This window comes from Uloborus diversus, chromosome 7 (genome assembly GCF_026930045.1).
Source record: "Uloborus diversus isolate 005 chromosome 7, Udiv.v.3.1, whole genome shotgun sequence".
NCBI lineage: Eukaryota > Metazoa > Arthropoda > Arachnida > Araneae > Uloboridae > Uloborus > Uloborus diversus.
Window position 1 is genome coordinate 139,716,316 of NC_072737.1, and position 9,516 is coordinate 139,725,831.

Consider the following 9,516-nt stretch of genomic DNA (forward strand, 5'->3'; position numbering starts at 1 on the left):
TTGAGGAAAATCTGGCGTAGAAACCAAAAACAGGCTACTGAAATAATATATAAGGATTATAGGGGATTTTCGAAACTAGGTGCACCAAGCACTGTTAAACCCTGCTAATTCCATTACCCGAGCGATGCCGGGTACGGGAATGCTAGTTGAACATATGAACTCAATAATTTGTATCCAGAAAAAATATTGTTTTCGTTTTATTATGCAAAAAGTTAATTACATATGCTTCATCAAACACAACTGATAAATATATTTATCAGTTAAAACAGAAAGCAAATGAAAGTAGCGATTTTTTCTCATAATTATTACTGACCCAGGCAACGCTAGATATTTTATTTAATTGATACATTTTTTAATGGAAACATTCAAAAAGCTTTTAGTAATTCTTTTTCTTACTTTAAAGTTTAATTCAAAATTAGTTATTTTTAAAGACTTATTCTGAAAATGGTGAATAACTCAATTTGATATCTTTATTTTTTTTTTCGCAATAAGAACTAATAAAATGCACAAAAAATGCATAGAGATACAATTATTTTAAAGAAAATTATGTAGAAAACAATATCAAATAAAAATTTTGTCATGAAACTGATCGTTAGTATCGATCATTATACATTACAATTTATATCACTAAGGTGTTGGACTCGACTAAAATGAAGGCAAAAACCCCTATTTACCGAATAATAAACCCCGAATTAACGAATTATTTTAACGGCAGAAAAAAAAAATTTTTTTTGTTAATTTGTGTTAGGAAATACTGGATTGTTTTCGAAATCATATATCCATATTTTCCGAACCAAAAAAAGACTTTTCTTGGAATCTGCTACTTTTGACGGGCGGGAAGGCAACCAATAAATACTAGCTATTCTTCCGAAAGCGATAATAAAACTCCCATTAAAGGTGTTACTTTTTCAAATGCTTTACATGGCCTGAAAACTAAAAACATATCTCATGCATAGGCTGTCAATAACACAGTATTTTCTTCTCTCCATAAAGTCAAAAGAGAACTATTTTGAGTCAAATATCAAAGAAATTTTCAAATATCTATTACTCAGTACTTTTAAAATTTCAAATTAACTTGTGTGTAATAAGTCGCGAAGTACTGAATAAAAAGTGTACACTTTCTAATTATGGATATTTTTGCGCAGTTGCTTATTTGAGCTTTTAGATAAGGTAAGTGCAATTTTTTAAAAAAATTTTCACGCCTCGATATTGCAAATAACCCCGATTTAACGTACAAAAGGATCGGTCCCGATGAATTCGTTAAATCGCGGTTCGACTGTATATATGTGTCAAAGTCTTATGCAAAAGTATAAAAAATTAACTACTATTGCATAAACATATAAAAAAGCAAATACGACGATATAATAAAGAAAGATTTTAATGGTTCGAAGTACAAAAATTTTGAAATGAAATTTATAGAACGAAGGAGCAACATTCGTTCATATACAGCAGATATGATCCTGGATAACTCATCGGACGATGCAGTCTTTGGACATTCATAAATTCAAAGATGTGCGTTCATCCGGAATTCAAGGCCTGTAAAAAAGCAAAATCCAATTTCAAATTTTACATAATCTATGGAGCTTTCAATACTATTGAGTTTTGAAATCACAAATAGACGAGACATCGATGTCGATATTTTTGAAACGTTGATGTTTTGGTTAAACATCGATGTTATTATCATCGATGTTTGACATCGATGTTATGTCGATGTTTTTTCTAACATCGACGTTTTGAGTTTGGGTTTTTCGATGTCGATGTTTCATATTATGCTAGATATATTAGGATCTTTACCACGAGTAACTTGTATGTTTTGAAACATAAATTAGTTTGGGATACCTTTCATATTTAAATTGTTTTAATTAAATTAGCATGCAAATGAATCCTTGAAAGGAACAAGGACTAATTTTTCGTGCCAACTGCTTAAAGTTTTAGACACGTATATCGGTTTTTTCGCTTTTAGTATGGAGCATTTATATGAAGAAATAAGGTAGTTTCGTGATGGCAAATCTATTTCTAAAATATATTTACACTAAAAAGAATAAAATAACAGAATGGGATTGTTTCCTTCAGTCAAAAGTAGTACTTTTAGTCACTGAAATTGATAGAATAAGCAGGGGAAAAAAAAAAAAAAAAAAAAAAAAACATGGACCCAGAAAATTCATTTATTTTCCCAACAGTTTTTTTTTTAATTAATTTTTTAAAATATCCGATTTTGCACACAAGGCGTGGTCTTGATGACGTCACAAATGATGATCTTTGGCGCATTTTGTACCGCGTTTACACGTTATGATAATCAAGAAGCGAATTAAAATTGCGCTCTACGCGTGCTATTAACCATATCGTTGCCAATACACGTGAGTAAAGATGCGAATTAAATATTTTGCTCTGTGAATGGCAACACAAAATGGCATTTCATCATTTGTGATGTCACCGACAAGAAATGTAAACAATGGAAGCGCACCGATTTAGGTAATTTTTAAAAAATATTAAACTTAAACAAATTATTTAAAAAATGGTTAGATCCTATGTTTTTAAGTATGTTCTTTCAGAAAAAAAATAATTTTAAAATTTTGAAAACGACCCCATTAAAAAAAAAAAAAAAAAAATACTAAGCACTTTTACATCATGCACTCAAAAGAACAAAATAACTTTTTTGAGTCAGAAAGAACATTTTATTCCTGTAGTTTTGGATTATTCCAAGTAAAAAAAGTTCGATAATGATAAGAATTCTCTACATGATTTGAACCACACTTTTCTTAGCTTTCGGGATCATTTTTTGGTAAAAACTACAGGAACACTTAAATTGTTTTTTCTGACTCAGAGAAGTTATTTTGTCCTTTTGAGTGCATTATGAACAGTGCTTAGTATTTTTTAAAAAGTTCAGTTATTTTTGAGCATGTTATCAACTTTGTAAAACGTTACTAATTTATACTAGATATTAATATTAATTTTCATCATCATTATTTGCTTTTCTTCAGCAGTTTAAACATTTTCTTCTTTACTAATAATAAAGCTGAAATTCTCTCTTTCTGGATATCTGTCCGTATCTCTGTCTTTTCTATCAGGATTTCTGTGACGCGCATAGCGCCTAGACCGTTCGGCCGATTTTCATGAAATTTGGCACAGAATTAGTTTGTAGCATGACGGTGTGCACCTCGAAGCGATTTTTCAAAAATTCGATTTTGTTCTTTTTCTATTCCAATTTTTAGAACATTTTCCCGAGCAAAATTATCATAAGATGGACGAGTAAATTACCAAGTTGTCATAACGTGGAACCGTAACATGGGCAAGCCAATTGGCGAAAAATGCACCATTCATTATTTGTAAATATACAGGCGAACCAAAAGACCTTTTAATCTTCTATTACGGGCAAAGCCGTGCGGGTGCCACTAGTAATTAATAAATAGATTACTGTCGATTTAGTTTTAGCACTAAAACCATTTTTAGAGTTATTTATGCAGGAATATGCATTAAAAAGGCTCAATGTTTCTGAACTTCGACATTTTTAGGTCGATGTATCGATAAGATCGTTATTTTAATTTTGAACAACGGTGTTTTGAAACATCAATATTTGTTCATCGATGTCGCTCCACTACAATATACGAATGTAATAATTTTCAAAACATTTAAAATATACTTTGAATATTGGTTTTATTACTATTCAGCATCGTCAAGCACTTAAGGTCATTCAGTAGGCGTGCCCACAAGGGGGGAAGGGGGAGGGGGAGGAGAATTATGGCGCAAGTTGCGCCATCAAAAAGGGGGGATGTAAATTTTTATTTTACTTTATTTATTTAAATTCATTTATTGATTTATTTTTAATTTAAAACTGTTTTTTAATTTTACTTTATTCTGTTCATATTTATTTCATTTATTTATTTAGTTTTTGTGTGTGTGTGTGTGTGTGTGTCATTGGCGTAGCACAGAACTTTTCTAATAAAGCAAAAATAAATAATAATGATAATAAATAAATAAATAGATAACTTTAAAAAATAAACTAAATTAAAAGTATTTTTTAAAAATGCATAAAATAAAAAAAGAGAGCTAAAAATAAAAAAAGGGGAAGAGGGTGAGAAAAATGAGGTGGGGGGGATTTTACGCCGTTTACGCCATTGAACTTGAGGGGGGGAGGGGATGGGCACCCCTGGCATTCAGGATAACTCTGATTCACAATTACTCTATTTTTAATTGCCATTGGCTTAGAACTGAAGAAAAACTTTTGAAGTACTGCACAGTTATTCACAATTGCGAAATAATAATCATAAGAGTAATAAGAGTTTTAAATTGTTAAAAATAAAATTTTTCACCAAGAAATTGGTTGATCTCACAAAATTTAGTGACAACCTTCTTACTGGTGATGAGTTTCACAAATGAGGCAGTGAGAAGAAAGGGATGTAAGTGGCAAAATTAAAAATTTCGAGATAACCAGTACAAATGGTAGGTGAACCTCTCCTCTGTCTTGGGGGCAGGAAATAGTACTAGTTGCCCTGGCAGTTGCTGCTATACAGCATGATTTAGAAGAGGAAAAAAATCAATAAAAGCCTACCTAGGATGTTATCTTCAAACGCGTTTTACTCGAAACTTGAAAATGCCCACTTACATCCCTTTGCTTCTCACTGCTTCAAATGTAACGGCACTTTTATAAACTGCTGACCATCAAAAGCACCATTCATTCGTGATCAAGGTCAAGATTCGTGATTGCAGGTCAATTTTGATAGATTTATAACCAATTTCTTTGTGAAATACTGACCTTTATTTTTTACAATATATGAAGTGATTGGTTTTGAAAAGGTCACATTTGCTACGGACTAGCTTAAACACAAAAGGTCAGTTTCTTTTTTTGAAAAATCGCAAGTCAAATTTTCTTGTTCGAGGCCTTAAACCATGTGCCAAATACATGCACTGTAAAAAAATTGTGTAAGGTTACCAGTATTAATGGATGCAATGTTAACGAATTTTGGAATGTGTAGTATCATTGTTTTAAAAACTGAAATTGTTGGAGGAACCTTGCTCTATGGTTTCAGTACAATTCAAAGCGCATGCGCAGAGATCAGAATCGGATCAGAGCAGGTAATTTTTTATTAGTGAAATGGAAACCGACCTAGGTAGCCGAGCAGTAAAAGCTCTACGAGCGAGTAGCTTTGCGAGTCAGTGAGATTCACGTTCTGAGTTCGGTCACCACTCAGATCATAAAATAATCAATAAAAATGTCTTGTTTGTATATTAAAAGAAATAAACATTCTATGTTATAATAATTGATGTATATTGGTTGTCAGAAAGCGTAATTTTAATAAATCGTTTAAGAAATTCAGATGAAAGCTTAATTTTGGTAATGTGTAACCTTTCAAGCTATTCCTCTGTACACATACAGAAAATTCTGGTGTAACCTTACGCAGAAATGAATGAGAAGTTACGCTATAGTTACACTATCATGGTGTAACCTTCCACAAGCGATGTGTAACTTTACACCAGTTATGTCAGATAAGTTACTGCTGAGTAGTGATGGCAGCTAAGCTACTACCGATTTTATGGAGAAAGATGCAATTTTTTTTTAAAGTTTGTGGAAAACAGTAAAAATGTAGAAGATATTTGCAGAAAATTTCGTTGAATATTACCGTTGTAGAAGTGCTTAATACAGCCTGTAGGGATAAGCTGCTGGGTGAGCATAGTTGTACACCGGGTGATAAGCTGGAACTGCATAAGATGGTCCAGAAGCAGCGTAGTGAGACACTTTGGCTCCTGGAGTGTAGCTAGTGTATCCATAACTGTAAGCAGGCCCTTGGCTCATGGCGCACACCACCATGGCGAACAAGAAGAGGGCGATCTGCAATGTGCAATTACGGTAATAAGGTTTAATTATTCTAATAAACTATACTGCGTTCACGAAAAAGATAGATCAGAAGCAAAGTAACAGGTTGCCGGAAAGTTTACCACTTTAAACCATTTTTGGGGATTTTTTTTTTTTTTTGAAATTAAAAAAAAAAAAACAATGGTACAGTGAAACCTGTGTAAATTGACCACCTGCGGGGCACTACTTTAGTGGTCAACTTAAACAGGTGGTTAACTTTTGGAGGTTGAATTATGTGACATAGATGTAATTCTGTGCCTGAAAAAAGAGGTCAACTTAGGCAGGTGGTCAACTTGTAAGGGTAGTCAACTTTACAGGTTTTACTGTTTTCTCATTCGCCATTTGCATGGCCCCAATTTGTTCTTTCTAGGCCAAACACGTGATTGGTGTCGCCAAATGGCGCATTTCTTTATTTACATCTAGTTATTCTTCGCATGAACGCAGTATAGTATAAAGAAGAGTTATCTGGAGGGAAATACACTGACAAAAGCAAAATGAATGGACACAAAAAAAATTTCATTAAAATTAACACACCGACTCCAAAAGCTCGTTGCCAACGGCGAACGAAGAATATTGCTTTGAAAATAGTGTGCTAATTTCAACAAAATTTTATTTGCGTTCATTCTCGTTGATTTTTCAGTTTTCCCGTTTTTTCAAGCGTTACGGACAATACAGCTACAAATAAGCTAAGGCAGAATTTCAAGCAAATATCGACTACATTTCGGTTTGAGTGGTTCTTAACTGAACTGTTCCGCGTTTGCTTGCAATTCTACTTAATTGAGTTTAAAAATATTATGAGAACAAAGTTGAGCTCTCTCAAAGCCATCTACTACTAAGGTAATGAAGATGATATTTAATCAAGTTTCAGTTTTTGTTGCAGCAGCGCTAGAGGTAATGGACGGAAAACAAAATTAGATTTATTTTTTGAAGGACTCACTGCTTGTGCGTTTTATTTAGTTTCATACGAACGAGAATGCTTACTTCTTGTTATTTTTTAACAAATAAAAAACGTCGTTGAAGAATTTAGTATTTTTACAAATTTTGTCAATATTTTACTTGACTGTAAATCAGTGACGTATCTATCACGGGTGACACCCGAGGTAATAATTTGTGGTGTCACTCCCCCCCCCCCCCGCCCCCTACAGACGCAAAAGAAAAAAATATATGTAAAAATGAAAACATGAAATTAATGCAGTTCAGAAACAACAACATTTGTGTTAGAACGAAATTTTAAGTCAGTTAATGTACAGAAAGCAGATAAAAGTAAGGGGTCTGGGGGTTTACCTCCCCCCCCCCCAAGAAAGTTTTCAATCTTGTAGTCTTAAAATGCATTTTGGCTTCATATTTTCAAAAACTTGCAAGTCCACTTAGGGTGTCACCCCTCAGATGGATGACACACGGAGCAATATTATGCAAATGAAGGCTTCTTCCTTTACTGTATGTTGTTTATTTTGCATAGCCTGAATCGCGAAAGAGGAACATTTAAGCAATGTAAAATTAACAACATACAGGTAGGATAACTGTCTCTGCGAATCCCGCTGTAAACATTGAGGTTCAATGCATTGGTGTTGAGGAAGAAAAAAAAAAAAAAAAAAACTCAGATAATCCGCACTTCATTAATTTACACTTTTTTAACAGATAATACGATGATTATACGCATAAGAATACGGTACAATCTTTTTTTTTTTTTTTTCAAGCATGTAGTACTCACAAAAAAGAAAGAAAAAAAGAAAATAAATAAAAAGTTATAAATTATTATCTGAAAAAAGTGAGGGGCCGGGCCCCCTCTGGCCTCTTCCTCGAGCTGTGATGCGATAAGCGGTATCGCATCACAGTTTGCGATTCAAAGCATATGAAAGATGATACAATATCGTAAAGTGCATCGAAAGTTTGGCAATGCAAAAAAAAAAAAAAAATGACTGAATAGTTTTTTAAAAAGCAAAATGTAACATTATTTTACAACTAGAAAATCGCCCATCCAGGTATGATGGGTGAAAATTGCTTCTCAATTTGAACGAAGCAATTGCCTATTCGGTGATATTTTGAAACGTGAAATTTTTACCCGAACCCTACTGGATGAACCCTAAACTCCAGTAGGTAGCGTTCATGATTGACCACGTTTTCCCTTCTTCATTCTCCTAAATTGGCAGTCTTACCAGTAAAACAGTTAAGATACCGAACCCAGTTCAGCCCTGTCAAAATAAAGTCTTTCCCTACATGTCAAACATTACCGAAAAATATTATCAAATTATCATGCCGTGATGCGAGTTTCATTGTTGATGACGTCAGCGTTACTCGGTCATCCGCTATTATATATAGAAATATATGAGGTTGATAGAGTATTTTATTATTCGGTTAAATTGGAATTTCTTCCGGCAAAGTGAGACTTTTCACCCTCTCAAAAATTTTAACTCGAGGCACCTGTGACTATGTACTGTAAAAACTCATTAATTCGAACTAATAGGGAATCCAGTTCGTCCGAGTTAATGAAATGTCTTGTTAAACAAAATAACTTATAAATTAAGCCAAGGTATGCAAACATACTGTAAACACAGTAAAGGTTGTATTTTGAATTCAAGAGAATGGAATAGCAAACTACAAAAAAACATTACGAGGAAAAAAAAAACACTTCCTGCAAAAGTACATTACTGCGCTAATTCGTCTTTTATTTATACAGTACGCACATCTCAATGGATGTCCGGATTTTAATAGAGTCCGGATTCATGAGGGATTACTGTATTAAAATATGAACGGGACAGTTTTTAAAAGAGAAAATCCTCGTATATATAACAGCCGATGATCGAGTAACCCGCGTGTTCCAACAATGAAACTCGCCCCGCGGCATGATAATTTGGTAATATGTTTTGGTAATGTTTAACATGCAGGGAAAGACTTCTGACAAGGCTGAACTCGATCCGGTAACTTAACTGTTTTACTGGTAAAACTGTGTCATTTCAGGGGAATGAAGAAACGAAAAAGGGATCAACGATGAACGCTACCTACTGAGTTATGGGTTAATCCACTGGAGTTAGGGTTACAATTTCAACTACCAAAATATCACCTAACAAGCAATGGCTTCCTTCAGATGTAGAGGAGTAGAAGCAATTTTAACCCGTCATACCTTGACGGGTGACTTTTTAATGACAGTAATAATTTTTAAGCATTACGAGTAATATAACAGTTGATATACTTACAATAACTTTCATCTTGCGAAAGGAATACGTTGCTTTACAAAGGTAAGCAAGTACCAATGACAAAGTTTGAACGATATTTATACTATTAATCTGACCTTAATTATTAAAAATCAAAGCATAGACAATGGGACCTGTAATTAAAACCTCCAATGATTGGTTTATAGACCCCCACGCCCTATGCACGTCATTAAAACCTTCCTCAATAGTCTGATCTTGAATGGATGATACAACCTTCAATTTCAAGATGCTCTCCAGTATTTCAAGGGTATTTTTTTCTGAAGTCTCTGGTAATAATAGGCAGTTGCATATCAACCACACCCTAACAGACCTTTGTGGGACCTTGTGAGGGGGCAAGTTTGGAGAAAAAGTGAGATGCAAAATGCATATTTCAGGGGGAAGAGCTGTCTCAGTTTTTTCCATTACTTTTTTTCCCGGTGAAATAAGTAACTGATCGAAAAGGCAAATGGAAGT

At 33.7% G+C, this 9,516-nt stretch overlaps 1 long non-coding RNA gene across 1 annotated transcript; it reads right to left on the reverse strand.

The window, feature by feature from the left end:
* Nucleotides 1–1,362: 1,362 nt before the first annotated feature.
* On the reverse strand, nt 1,363–9,198 carry LOC129225665 (uncharacterized). Its single transcript, XR_008580744.1, has 3 exons — nt 9,046–9,198; nt 5,619–5,827; nt 1,363–1,536 (listed from the first exon to the last, which is right to left on the reverse strand). It is a non-coding gene; the product is annotated as an uncharacterized LOC129225665 (long non-coding RNA).
* Between the last annotated feature and the right edge of the window lie 318 nt (nt 9,199–9,516).